Genomic DNA, 14,513 nt, shown 5'->3' on the forward strand with positions numbered 1-14,513 from the left:
ATATTTGTTGGGTTACGAGGGAGTATCATGATTACTCACATCAGGACAAAAACAATAATAGATGATAGTATATCTTAAACCAAATTTTTGAGATATTAAGTTTACGAGCATCTTACTTATACCTTGGTCAACCTTAATTTTTCCAAAGAGAGATTTACAATTCACGCCCTATATACTATTCAATATTTTTTTCGGAACAATCAGAGATTTCTAACTCATACTTGCAACATAAAAACTTCCTCCCGCAAGTATGAGTACATTCCATTCATCGCTAATGCTCCCTCACAAACGAAAGCTTTTAATCCACATACACACTATCGTTGCCATTGCACTTAACAGAACACGTCGTCTGACCATTATTGTTAGGAAGACTTTCTACATAAGGAGTTAATCATTTTAGTTGACCATCAACTCTGAAACCATTATTGAGTCATGAGGGGTTCAATGAATTATCCATATTGTATCAATATAAATCACTCATGTGGATTGGATACCACGTCTTAATCAAAAATCTCAAGGCATTGAACTTATGAGTCATCTTACTTATATATTCTTGTAAAAAAAATCTTACTTATATATTGTTCAACCTTCATTTTTTTAAACAATGTGGAACTTTCAACTTACATTTGACTAGCAAAAAGTACACTTGAGTACTAAATAACTAACTAATTGCACGTTTAAGAATAAAATTAATAATAAAATGCACATTTAAATTTATTTTTGCAATTTTAATACATTTAAATGCTCTTATAACAAAATCTCACATATTTTTTTAAAAAAAAAAGATAGTGGAAGCAACAATCCATAATAGATGTCTATGTTTTTGCCATATTATTGTCTTTAGTGTGAACACTACAATTTTTTTTTCAAACCGTGGTGTAGGCCAACACACCTCAACACATGGGTCCGTCCCTTGTTATTACATTCCTTATGTTAGAAGCTAGTATACTCGGCTTCTTCATGTGTTTGAACACTTATCATATGAGAGTTTAAAGTGATTCAATAATGAAGTGCTTACAACCTTAGTATTTACTCATGTCAAAATTGTCTAATGCCTTTTTAACATAGGTTTTTTAGAGGACCATAAATTTCTAGCCCTCTTATCCATGTGAATATGCATCTCAATAACATACTTAGAGCATTTATAATGGAGAAACTCATTTTTGAGTACTTAAATGAGTCTCACATGTACACATCACTTATTTATAATTTTTTAATAGTAGTACAAAAGCACATAATGTCTTCAACCCATCACCTTACACAATTTCTTAAACGGAATCCACTAATTATATATCAATAACTCTATATCATTACATTTAATTTTTTTAATATTAAAGATGTGTGAGACTCATTGAAATATGAGATGCTTATTTGAGACCTTCAATCTCATTAAAAATTCAAATTTTTTCTCCATAATAGTGGTAGCTAATACGTATCAATTTTTATTGGTTGTGTGAGTTCTGATGGCTTCCAACATTCTACAGTCGAGGATTACAAAATCGTTTGCTCAAGCTCTAACTAATTTGTGCAGCATTCCTAATTCACAATTGCCTAAGCCTTGTTTGAAAGGTGAGAAACTCTCAATAAGAATTTCTAAAGATGAAGTTTTGGCAGAAATATTAGACTGTCAAAATGTCCTTTACGGGAGGTTCACTCTTCCAAAGGGTTCTTCCCCACTGCGTATTCTGGACTTGAAAGAAAGAATCTCAAAGTTTTGGCAAACTAAAGGTCTGTGGTCCATGGCTTCATTAGGTAAAGGTTACTTTGAATTTGTTTTTTCATCCTTAGATGATCTAAGTGTTGTTCGATCTATTGGTGCTTGGAATCTCTCACCGGGTTTCCTTCGTACATTTGCTTGGACTGCCGACTTCAATCCTCACAAGGTGCAACAAACAATTGCTCAAACATGGATTCGCCGTCATGGTCTTTCTCGAGAATATTGGCGCGAAAAAACATTGTTTGAAATAGCAAGGGCTCAAGGAACTCCTTTGGCACTTGATGAGGTAACTAGCAAGAGAACTTTCGGTCATTATGCTAGAGTTCTAATAGAGGTTGATCTAACATTAGAGATGCGTGAAAGAATCATGGTTGAAAGGAAGGATTTTGATTTCTATGTGGATGTTGAGTTTGAAAAACTTCCCCCATTCTGTAACTCATGTCAGATTGTTGGACATTCTGTTAAGAATTGCAAGTATCAAAGTCCCAAAGTGCAACCTATCATAAGCCTACTGCCTCAAATGTTGAGAAGGTTGAAGCCGTGATCATACCACCTGCAAGTACGCTAAAAAAAGTGATAGATTACAATACAACTGTTGTAGAAATAGACCCGCTTATTAATGATATAATAAGGTCTAGGGAAGTTACAAATGTTAGGTTTGTGGGATTAATTCATGAGGAAGAGGTTCCTAATATCTCTGTTGGAGTGGTTAGTGAGCAAACTTTGCAGGTTGATGATTCTATTCTGGCTGAGACACAGAATGATGACCAACGTCACAACAAATTTCCAGATATGCTAATTGTTGGCCCTTGGGGTGACGCAGTCACGGATGCGGATTATATTCAAGATTATCCTTCAAGTCAGGAGGACTTTGGTAGATCTATGGTGGTGACAAACCCTAATTTGTCGAACTTTAGCTCAAATGTAATTCACGACAAGCAAGTTTTAGGGCTAGTTCCTAATGATGCCCAACAAGTTACGGAATTTTTGTGTGAATCCTGATCTAACATGGCTCAAAATGATGAGAGTGTTGATTTGGGTGGAAACACAAATTAACCATTTCAACTGGTGGTTCCGAGAAAGTCAAAGAGAAGGTTAAAGAAGCAGCAAACCGAGGCTAACAAAGAATTCAAGGTAGGTGCTTCGAACCGTACCCCGCGCTAGTTCGTTGGTCTGTTGTTGTTCCTTATGCTTTTATTTTGTTCTTTTTTATTTTAGTTTCTTGTTTTCCTCTTTTTTGTTGAGGGTTTTGGCTTTAGTCCCCCCTCTTTTTTTTTTTACTCGTTTTATTTCTAATATTATAAGATAAGATTAGGGTGTTGCAGCAGATTACCCCTCTGCATCCCATTTTTTGCTTAAAAAAAAAAGATGATCTTAGGAGCACCTAAGTCTTTTGTGTCAAACTCTTTTCCCAACATGATTTTCCGTTCATTTATGTCAGTGTAAATGATTAGGAGAAATCAACATACAATTATAGTAAAATAAATGAGCCATCATCAAGACTCTTGACTTAAACACATAAGTCATACTCACACATGTTGTAGCTAATTTGAAGCTTGTATGAATCAAAGCAATTGTACTACTGCCTTGGAGACTTCTTTGAATCAAATATAGATCACTCCATTTATAAACTAGTTTGTCATGTCCAGTATCATTGAAACCTTTTTTGGACGCTGCATGTATACCTACTCCTCTAAATGATCTCTTCACATTCACCAACTCTAAATGCATGTCCCAGCTAACTAAGATAATTAGTCAATAAAATTAGAAAACTGCAACTGAGGGGTATAGTTACTCCCTCGGCGTCAATCGCTGGAAGAAAAGAGAACCACAATTTAGGATATTCACTCCAACCTCAACTAAGTTCTTTTTCCATTAACAAACCGATGATGTCTTTCTCGACCCTTACGTAAAAGTGGTCACCAATTGGACGTAAAACTAGGAATGAACACAATAGAACAATTTTCCTATCTTCATCATCAACCTTTCAACCTAGGCTTCATCAAATCAATTCTTATTTTGTTAAAGGTATTGACATGTTTCAAATCACTCCCTTATTGCATCTTCAACAAATATGTAACTACTTTGCAAAATTTTCCATAATCCGAACTCCTACAAACTTTGCCACTTCAATTTTTACTTCAAGATTAAGAGTCATCTGAAACCAATTGTTAGAACAACAACTCGTAATAGAAGATAATTTTGTTCTTTTATTAACTATTATCTTGGAAAGGGTCTGATAATTTTTTTGATATTTTATAAAGGTTAAATTTTTATGTACGATCTAAGACATATTTCAGAGTCATTTTGTTCAATCTAATTCAATCGATTTCCAAATAACTTGATACCGTTACGAGTTGATCACCAAATTTGTTTTTAAAACGTTGTTAGTCAGGTGTGGATCATATCTAGCTCACTGATTCTAATAGGAGAGAGGAAAGACACATGTAATACAATAAGCAGAAGAGTATCACACTTGAAGGAGATATATTGTGGTATGTCAAAAGTGAGTTAAGGTTTCACAATGCATGTAATAGTTCAGGTTGAACAACATATAAGTGAGAGTACTTGTAAACTCAATGCCTTTACGGTTTTAGGTGAAGATGTAGTATTCAATCTCACTCATGTGATTACTCTTATTAATCCAATATGATGATCCAATCCAACGAGGCTACCGCTCGTAGTCCAACTAGTGGTAGCACAACCCTAATTCGACTTGATGGGGGTGCAAGAGAGATTATTGATGTTGTATCACAGACGTGGAGAGTCTCACATTTGAGTGAGAGATGTTGCGATATGTCAACGTGAGTTAGAGACCCATATTGGATGGAAGAGTAACATATAAGTGAGATGACCCATAAACTCAATATCTCAAGGTTTTGGGTGAAAATTTAATGTCCAATTTCATTTGTGTGATTGTTCTTACGTGAAAATTCCACCTACAATTACGGTACAATGAACGTAAATATCGCATGCATACACATGACATGATCATATAATGATACAAGTTTGGCTTTAAAAAGTGGACTCACGACCAAACAAAAGAAATCCAAAACTGTCCAAACAATTGGATTCTGCGTAGTTATGCTCTAACCAAAATTTTCTACGACCTTTTGATTAGGACCTTTGAAGAAGTCCTTGAGCAGCATTCAGTAGGTGTCTCTGGAATCCACTTTGAGGATTCTTTATTTATCAAAGCCATATTTATTTGAGCAGGTTCCTACTTTTGAGCCTTTTCTAGTTGTCTGTGGATGAACTAAGCTTTTATGGGAAAGCGAGGTGATTCGCCATATCGTTAGGATGTGATGGCCTTTCTTTATTTCTTAACAATTATCGACTTCGTAATTTACAACACAACCACAAATAAAACACTTTTTTTTTTTTTTAGTGTAAATAAAACACATTTAAGTGAACATAAAGCTACTGATCATTTATCCAGAGGTCCTAGCTCAACTGGCAAAATGTCGATATTGTTAGGCCGGATGCCAAGACCGGGGTTCGAATCCAGGTATCTCCGCTTGTGTGTGTGAGTTTATTATGGCTTTGTCATTTCGTCTATCTACCAAACAAAAAAAAACTACTTATCATTTAGTTATTTAAAATAACATTATTAAAGTGGATGGAGATTTGAAACTTATTTTTTTATAATTCTAATTATATTCTTAAACAAAAAGTTCTAAATTAATGTTATATTGTCAGTGATATTAAAAAAGATAAGAATTTATATTATATTTGTTAAATTATTGTTGTCATTAAAAAAGATAAATATGAATTTTTCGGATTTGTTACAATTTGAAAATCACAAATATTTATACTTATAATTTTAAGAAGAATTTTTTTTTTTCCATATAAAATACCATTCTAAATTTACACGCCTTAGCGCAATAAAAAGAACTGAAAGACGAGCCCGCCTTTTCGCTGTATAATATAACAATAATAATGTTTTCTTTGCTAAAAAAATGATAATAATATTTTCTCAATCACATTATAACCGTTACATTTCTAAGAAAATTATCTAAAAAATATTCTCACCAATGAAGAAAGAAGTTATGCTCTAGTTACTATGTACGTCACTAATATGTACATATGTTGTGAATTTGGAAAAAATCACACCAATGAATAAAAAAGATGTGTAATGTCAATCACATGATTTCTCTCTTTGGTTTTGAATCTCTCTAACCTCTCTCTAGCTTGCACAAACCGACCTCCCCTTTTTTCCTTTCTTCCTCACAGATCCAAATCGTTTTTGTGAGATGTAGCTGTTTCCTTAGGTGGTGCGACGAGCGACACCCGTCCTCCGCACCACCGCTTTTCCTCCCTTCCGGCGGCCGTTCAATCTAGGCTCTCGTCTCCTTTCTCCACCGTTGTTGGTCCTTCGCCGGTGTCTCTTTGTGGCGGTTTGTTGGTTTGTGGGTTGCTGCGGTTGTTCGGGTTCTCCTTGTCGGAAGGGTTGGTGTTGGTTCTTTGTTTTGTGTTTTTTGAACCTTCTCGGTTGTTGTCGCGCCGGTGGGTTTCGACGGTGGTGGCTCTCTTTTCGACAGTGCTCTTTCCTCATCTTCTTTCGGTGACAGTTTGATTCGGTTACTGTTGTGGACTTGGTGTGAGATCCTATCGGATTGCTTGTTCGTTGTTGCCGGTTTGTCGTTTTTCGTTTGGTGTTGTTGTGTTTTGTTTGTTCAGAGTTGTGTTGGTGGTTGCAGATTTGGCCCTATTTGAAACCCGGAAGGGTTGTTTGGATGTTAACGTTTTGGACTCGTGATATGGGTTCAAAATCTTTTTTGAGAAACCGGTTGTGTTGATGTTCCTAGCTTGATTCTCTGATATTTTCAGGTTTGTTGAGATATGCAGGTCTCAATGCATCAGGTCCTCCTTCACTCCGGTACCGTCATCTTGTCCCTTGCAGTCCTTGTGAGTGTTCTCGGAGTGTTGCTCGAAAGAGCTTTATACCTTCTGCTTTTTTCAGGGGGTTGCTGGACCGTGGATTTGTTACCGTGTTGGCGGTCGATCCATACGCCAATCTTAAAACCCTCTTTTATTCTACTGGCCCTCTTTCATCATCTTTTTTGTAACTTGGTTTCGAATCCGTACGCTGGTTCGTTGGGTTGCGCTCGTGGTGAGAGTTCGTTTGTTAGGATTGATTAGGGTAGTTTCATTTTTTTGTTTTAAACGATGTATCTCCGTTTGGGTTATTTTTGGGTCAGGTCCAATGTTCCCCCAGCTCTGTACCTTTGTTCTTTTATGTTAATTTATTTCTATTTTTGCTATAAAAAAATAACAAAGATGTGTGGAGCAAAGGAAGTGGTAATCAATAGATAAAGTGTCTCCAAGCAACAACAACAAAAACAGACCTAAATCTAAGTGTAGAGCAACACCACAAGCATAATCAAAGCAATAAAGATAAGCAATGAAAGAAAAGGAACAAACACACCAAAGATTGTTGACCTAGTTCGGTTCAATATGACCTAATCTAGGGGAGAGAGCAGCTCTCCAATCCACTAAGATGAAAGTGTTACAAAAGAGTTACAATAAATTAGCTTATAAGCTTACAAAAGAACAAGACCTAATTTCTACCCATTTTGTGTCACCCACACTCTCAATGAATCCTAAGAGAAAACACAAAAGGAAGCTTTTTGATCCTTTCAATGGTGAAATCTCACTACCCAAGGTGTTTACAATGTTTCCCAACCCTCAAGAGAACCTCACTACAAAGACACTCAACCCTCAAGTTACCTCCTTTGTATTCCCAAGTTTCTCTCTCAAAGCCACACTCAAAAAAATGAAGAAAGAAGCCTTAAATAGTGTTCAGAAATACGCAACATCGTGCCACGTTACGATCCCATCGTGCCACGATGGAGCAGGTCATAGTACAATATTATACCTTATCTGTCTGCATCGTGCCATGTTCCTCCTGGATCGTGCCACGTTCCTCTTCCATCGTGCCATGTTCCTTCTGGATCGTGCCATGATTTTTCCAGTGACAAACCCAAAATCTGAACCATCCAATTGTGCCACGTTGCCCTGCAAATGTGCCACGATTTTACAGAGCTTCAACATCCAATTCTTGAGTCAATTTTCAACATTTCTCCACCTTGACTCTAAATTGGTGGTGATGTCAATTTAATCATCAACCACCTTTCTGCTCTCTTCAAAAGGGAATTACTCTTCAACAAACTTGATTAGGTCCAAGCAATGCTTGAACCTTGATCTAGGCAATGACTTGGTAAACACATATGCCGGATTCTCTTCCAATGCCACTTTTTCCACCACAATCTCTTTTGATTCAATCATGTCTCTAACAAAGTGGAAGCGAATGTCAATGTGCTTAATCCTTTCATGATACACTTGATGGTTCGCCAAGTGAATGGCACTTTGACTATCACAATGTATCTTCATACATTCTTGAGTAATTCCTAACTCACCAATCATACCCTTCAACCATATGGTCTCTTTCACCCCTTCAACAAGGGCAATGTACTCCGCTAGAGTTGTTGATAATGCCACCATGGATTGTTGATTAGCCTTTCAACTAATAGCCGTGCCATAGAGAGTAAACACAAAACCCGATAGAGATTTTCTTGTGTCCACATTGCCCGCATAGTCCGCATCAACATACCCCTCCAAATGGTCTTCCTCTTGAGCTGCTCTTGTGTACTTCAAATAGCCTTTCAAAGACCCATTCAAATACCTCAACACCCACTTCAAAGCTTGCCAGTGCACAATACCCAGATTTGCCATAAATCGACTCAAAATGCTAACCGCATAAGCTAAGTCCGGTCTACTACAAACCATTCCATACATGATGCTTCCAACCCCACTTGCATAGGGAGTACCTTCCATCAATTGCTTCTCATCCTCGGATTGAGGACATTGTTTTATTGGACAACTTTGTGTGGTTCCCCAAGGGAGTGCTCACGGTTTTAGAGTTAGACATTTTAAAACGCTCCACCACCTTCTTCAAATAACTAAGTTGAGATAATAAAAGTTCGCCTTTGTCACGATTCCTCAAGATATCAATTCCAAGAACTCTCTTTTCCAGACCAAGATCTTTCATCTCAAATTCACCATTTAACTTTTCTTTGAGCTTCAAAATCTCATCGTTGCTAGAGCTTGCCATCAAGATATCATCCACATATAAAAGAAGGTAGAGAATGACTTTCCACCCCTCTTCAACATGTACACACAAGAATCATATCCGCTTCTCACAAAACCGGTCTTCAAAAGAAATTCATCAAACCGACGATACCATTTCCTAGGGTTTTGCTTCAACTCATACAAAGATTTCTTCAAAAGACATACCTTAGACTTGTCCTCCACAAAACCTTCCAATTGCTCCATGTAGATTGTCTCTTCATGGTCAGCATGTAAGAAATCAGTCTTCACATCCATTTGTTCCAACTTAAGATTGAATTGATTCACAATGGTCATAAGTATCCTTATGGAACAATGTTTCACCACCGATGAGAAGATCTGATTGTAGTGGATCCCCTCCACTTGAGTGAAACCCTTGGCCACAAGTCTTGCTTTCTACCTACGACCTTCAACACCCGAAATACCTTCCTTTTTCTTGAAGATCCACTTGTATCCAACTACCCTTTGGTGTTTAGGTAGCTTCACAAGTTTCCAAGTTTGGTTCTTTTCCAATGAATCCATCTCTTCATTCACCGCCTTTAACCAATACTTGTTCTCTTTGCTCTCAAATGCCTCTTTAAAGTTTCTAGGCTCCGAGTCTTCCACATCTTCAGCCACAGTTAGAGCAAAATACACCAAGTCTGCATAACCATATCTACTAGGAGTCGTAATGGTCCTCCTTTCTCTATCTCTAGCCAAAAGATAATCAGGATCCACTACCGGTTGAGTTCCACTTGTATCCGATGTCGAAGCTTCATCTTCTACATCATCTTTTTCTTCATTTGGAAGCTCCACCTCAAATTGAGTTTCCTCCACCATTGTTTCTGATGCTAAAGTCTCTAGGTCTTTACACTTCATCCCCATACGGGTCTCATCAAAGGTAACATACCTACTAATCAAGACTTTTGACCCTCCACTAGATTCCAATTTCCACAACTTGTAACCCTTCACACCTTCCGAACAACTTGAAAATTTGTGCTTAATCGAGGATGTGCGTTCAAAGGGGGAGGTGGTATTTGGCTATCTTTTGAAGAGTTTGTTTCTCTTTCTAAAGTATTAGTTTTCTCTTGGACTTTGCTTATTGACCCTATTTATGCGAGGTTGAAGCTTGCTAAGAGAAGAGTTTTGGATGTAGAAAGTTCAAAAAATTGCATTTTTTGTGATAGTATGGAGGAAACGAGGGTTCATCTTTTCTTTTCTTTTTTTCCATTGTGAGGTGGTCTCAAAAGTTTGGGTGAAGGTGTTGAAGTGGTTTCAAATATATTTCATTACGCCACTTGATTTATTTGTGCATCTTAATTGTTGGTCAAATGAGGTGAGATAAAAAAAATCAAGACATGTTTAAAAAAAAAAATAATAATAAAAAAAAAAAAAAAAAAAAAACACTTTTCAGATTCAAAGTTCAAATATCTTAAGTGCAAAACACCAAGTGACAAGAAAAACAGGAGAGTAATTTAATAGAATTTCAAATTTAAATCCTTTATTTTTTAAAGTTATCTTCATTGTACTTGAATCAATTGTATATCCTATATGTGAGAGTAAATATTTTGTATTTGAAAACACTAAAACTTGTAACCAAACATATGGTGGTGTGAATCCTCTCGACCATACAAAAAACACCTACTACCTCTCATAGCTATTTTCCTTAATTTTTTACTTACGCACGACAACAAACACCACTTGATACTTTCAAACCCTATGATATACTTCTAATTTATAGATAAATATGCATTTACCTCATCGGAAATTATACATACAAATAACCTTTTCATCCTCGATACTAAGTTTTTATTTTGGATTTTCCCTTGCTTATCATGAAAGCATAAATGAGTAAAAAAACATGAAAGGATAAAATAATTTTTTAAAAAAAATATATGGTGAAACTAAATAAATAAATGTATAAACTTTAACGATCATTGTGATATTTAAGTGAGATATTTACTAAGTAAAGTAATCAACTAAGTGAGCTTTAGAGATAAGTAGGACTCATTGATGTACTTATATAAGAAACATATAATAATAATAATATTAATATATATAATTTTATGAATGGCTTTGTGCCACTTTTTAAGTGACAGAAATATATTTAATATTAACAAAGCATGATGGGTTTTACTTATAAAGTTATTAATTTCTATTACGTTCATTACATTTAAATTAAGGGCATAAAGTATGGCTGAAATTCTCAAATTCGTTTATGCTTTGATCATCTTTCTTTCTTTTATTCTGGCCGTAATCAGCGAAGGTATATGCCCCTTTTCACACCCATTTCAATTTATCGTCTTTATCATATATACAATATAAATTTCACTATTTCTAGTATATTTATTTATTCTTATTTGACATCACAGATATTGAAAACTGCGAAACTCATTCAGATTGTCCACATTATATGTGTACCTCACCAGAAACTCCTTGGTGCGTGGCATACCAATGTGGGTGCTACTAATATTGTTCAAATTTTCTCATATTTTGATTTATGCTTCTATTAGCTTTCAAATACTTTTGACAAGCTCAAAGCGTGTTATCATTGTATGGAAGTATTGAATTACCTTTTTGTCAAAGAAAATATCAAAAACAACGGTGCATAAATATAACCAGCAACTTTAATGAATAAAGAAAATTTATGAGTGAGATCATGAACCAATTCTGCGTTGATACCAATAGTGATTTGTGGGGGATTCGTCTAGGAGCTGGTTAACTGATGGGTTATGTCCTTAGTCGTCTTCATCTTGTTCAGATGTGGCCGAGTGTTACCGATAGGAATTTAGATGGTTTTCTGATGGTGTTTTATTTTTTCACTCTTGTTTTTACGTGGGATTCTTTGATTTTATTATCGCTTGACTTGAGTACTTTTTGTACTTAAATTTTTATATTTGTTTGTACTCTTGGAGTAGATTTATCTATTTTTATATATATCATATTTTCCATTCAAAAAAAAATTATGAAAATTATAAAATCTATTTTTTGATTTATTTTATGAATTACACTTCTCATTGAGGGCCAAGGTACTCTAATTCTATCAATAGTCATCATAAACATGTAATATTAACAATTGTTTTCTTAATCATTTTCTCTCAATCTAATGCAAAGAAAAAATCAAGAAGAACACACTTTAGGAAAATATACATTTTATGAGAGGACTTTTAAATCTGATCGTGATAACTAGATTAAAGAAAAATATGGAAGAAAATATGTAATTAGTGATGAATTTTCAATTTATCAACCACTTTTTAAATTGGCTGTTTAATCAAGAAATAGAAAAAAGTTGCTCTGAATTGGTTTTGAAATGAACCAACTTAGAAGATACCGTTCAAATGCATTAAAATATTTATTCAATATAGAAGACACTTTCGCTACAAGAAACTTGATATCGTAGATAAAAGTCTTATGACTGCACCTATAGCACGAAATACCTATACCTACGGCACATTTTTCGTAGTAAATAGTTAAACTATACCTACGGATTTCCCGTCAGTATATCCTATAGTGACGGAAGTTTGACCATCAGAAAAACATTCTTGTTTTACCTTCGGATACTAGCCGTAGGTACCGAGCTTATTCAGAGCTGATAATAGCTTTTACTTACGGATATTGGCCGTAGTTATTGAGCTTTAAGGGTGTGTTTGGATTGAAGGTTTAGGAGGGGAAAGGATGGGAGGGCTCACTTTTATTTTTTAAATTACGAACAATGTAAAATGTGTTTTTAAAATAAATTAAGTGTTTTTGAAATATTATATGATCATTTATCATGTTGTTAATTCAATTTTCAAAAAGTCACTTTATAATGTCTGTAATTTAAAAAAAGAAAAGTAAATCCTCCCCTCCATTCCCCTCCTAAACCCTCAATCCAAACATGAATGTTTTCTTATTGGTCCAAATTTGCTTTCTTATTATATCTTTTTGAAAAATAAATAAAATAAGTTAAATAAATGAATTTATGAAACAACAAAATCAAACATCAATTATATTAAAAATTAATGTCAAGTCTCGAAAGCATGTCAAATTATAAAATGACAACATAAGTGTATTATAATTGAATTTATTTTCAATCAAGTTCTAAATCTAATATAAACTCAGTAATAACAAGAAGCCTATGATTAGAAAATCTTCATATTGAAAATGGGAATGATGCATGGTAAAATGGTTAGCTAGATATATCTCTACTTTAGTAAGCAAATGATTATGCACATCTAAATTAAAATGAGAGAATGCAGCCATCACAAAGGCTCCACGTGTGATCACAGATCACACTAAACAATCATGTAGCATTTCTATATGGCTTATTTTTGAGAAAGAGAGAGTGTAAAAAGTAGAATGGGAAAGAGATGATTTCATCTTTTGAGAAATTTCATATGCCTCGGTTGGTATATGTCAGTTTTATTACAGTGCCTTAATTTTTTTTGCCTAAAAAACCACTCTTAATTTTTCTACGTGCATTCAACACTTCATATTTTCTATGTATCTCTCTTTCTATCACATCACCAAAATATCATATTTATCACATCATTCTTTTTGTTTCTATCTCTCTAGTGGTAGAATGCGGTTTAGGTGTCTAAAAATATTTCGACAAAAGTAGTTGAGTAAAATCTTTCGATTTTGATTGCAATGTTACAATTTTTTATTTTACTCTTCCCTTTCGACATGAAGCAAAATCCCAATTTTAACAAACCTGGTCTTGCTTTCTTTGTCTCCGGTTTCAACTTCGTCTGCGTAGTAGAGGTGGAATATTTTATGAGTTGACCTTGGCTAACTCCTGAGGTTTTACATCAACGGTTTCATCTTCATCTGCATAGAGAGGTGGAATAATTTATTTGAGTTGATCTTGGCTAACTCCTAAGGTTTTACATCAGTCTTATCCTTAATTGGCACATGATCCAAGCACTATTAGCACTCCTAGGGTTTCATTTGCGGTTTCACTTGAGTGACTTTGAGTTTTTGTGACATTAATGACTATCTATATCTCTCTCCTAACACTACATATGAAGTTATTTTGTTCGAATATGCCTTTCTTTTTTAATATCATGCAGACTTGTTTTTCTAGAAAATTATGCACAATCAGCTTTCTTCAAGTGAATATTTATGGATTATAGGGTGTGATACGGCCTCAATGTGTAGTATTTGTGGATTACACATGATTTAGTATAACTTATAAGCCCATATGATTAAAAAAAGAATTGTTTGGTAACTTCCGTTTTTATACGAGCTTATAACTTATTTTCAAGAGCTTATAGCGGTTTTTGATAAGCTATTTCAAGTAGCTTATAGCTTAAAATTTATAACTTACCCTTTTTATCTCAATTTTGCCCCTACAATCTTAATTGAAAAGAATAAATATTAATTAAATGTACATTTTCTTATGTCATTTCATATTTATAAATTACTTCAACCGCTAATCTTATCAAACACTACAAATTCAATCTGTTAGTTTATCCGCTATCAGCTATAAACTAGTTTATAAGTCACCCAATATAAACTGGTCCGTTTTACATTAGCTTATCAACTATACATTATTTTTTACCAAATTAAACCTATATTGATCATTCTTTCTCTGTATCATGCCTTTTGCCTATATATATTGATCATTCATCCTCTATTTCCTACCTTTTCTTTATATGTATTAGGGTTACTCAGAGGTCTTGATGGTATATTGATTACTAGGGGTGTT

At 34.7% G+C, this 14,513-nt stretch overlaps 1 long non-coding RNA gene across 1 annotated transcript; it reads left to right on the forward strand.

The window, feature by feature from the left end:
• The first annotated feature begins 10,986 nt into the window (after nucleotides 1-10,986).
• On the forward strand, nucleotides 10,987-11,730 carry LOC25487195 (uncharacterized). The gene is made up of 2 exons (XR_003008987.2): nucleotides 10,987-11,090; nucleotides 11,197-11,730. It is a non-coding gene; the product is annotated as an uncharacterized lncRNA (long non-coding RNA).
• The last annotated feature ends 2,783 nt before the right edge of the window (nucleotides 11,731-14,513 follow it).

The sequence above is a fragment of the Medicago truncatula genome, chromosome 2, assembly GCF_003473485.1.
Source record: "Medicago truncatula cultivar Jemalong A17 chromosome 2, MtrunA17r5.0-ANR, whole genome shotgun sequence".
Classification (NCBI taxonomy): Eukaryota; Viridiplantae; Streptophyta; class Magnoliopsida; order Fabales; family Fabaceae; genus Medicago; species Medicago truncatula.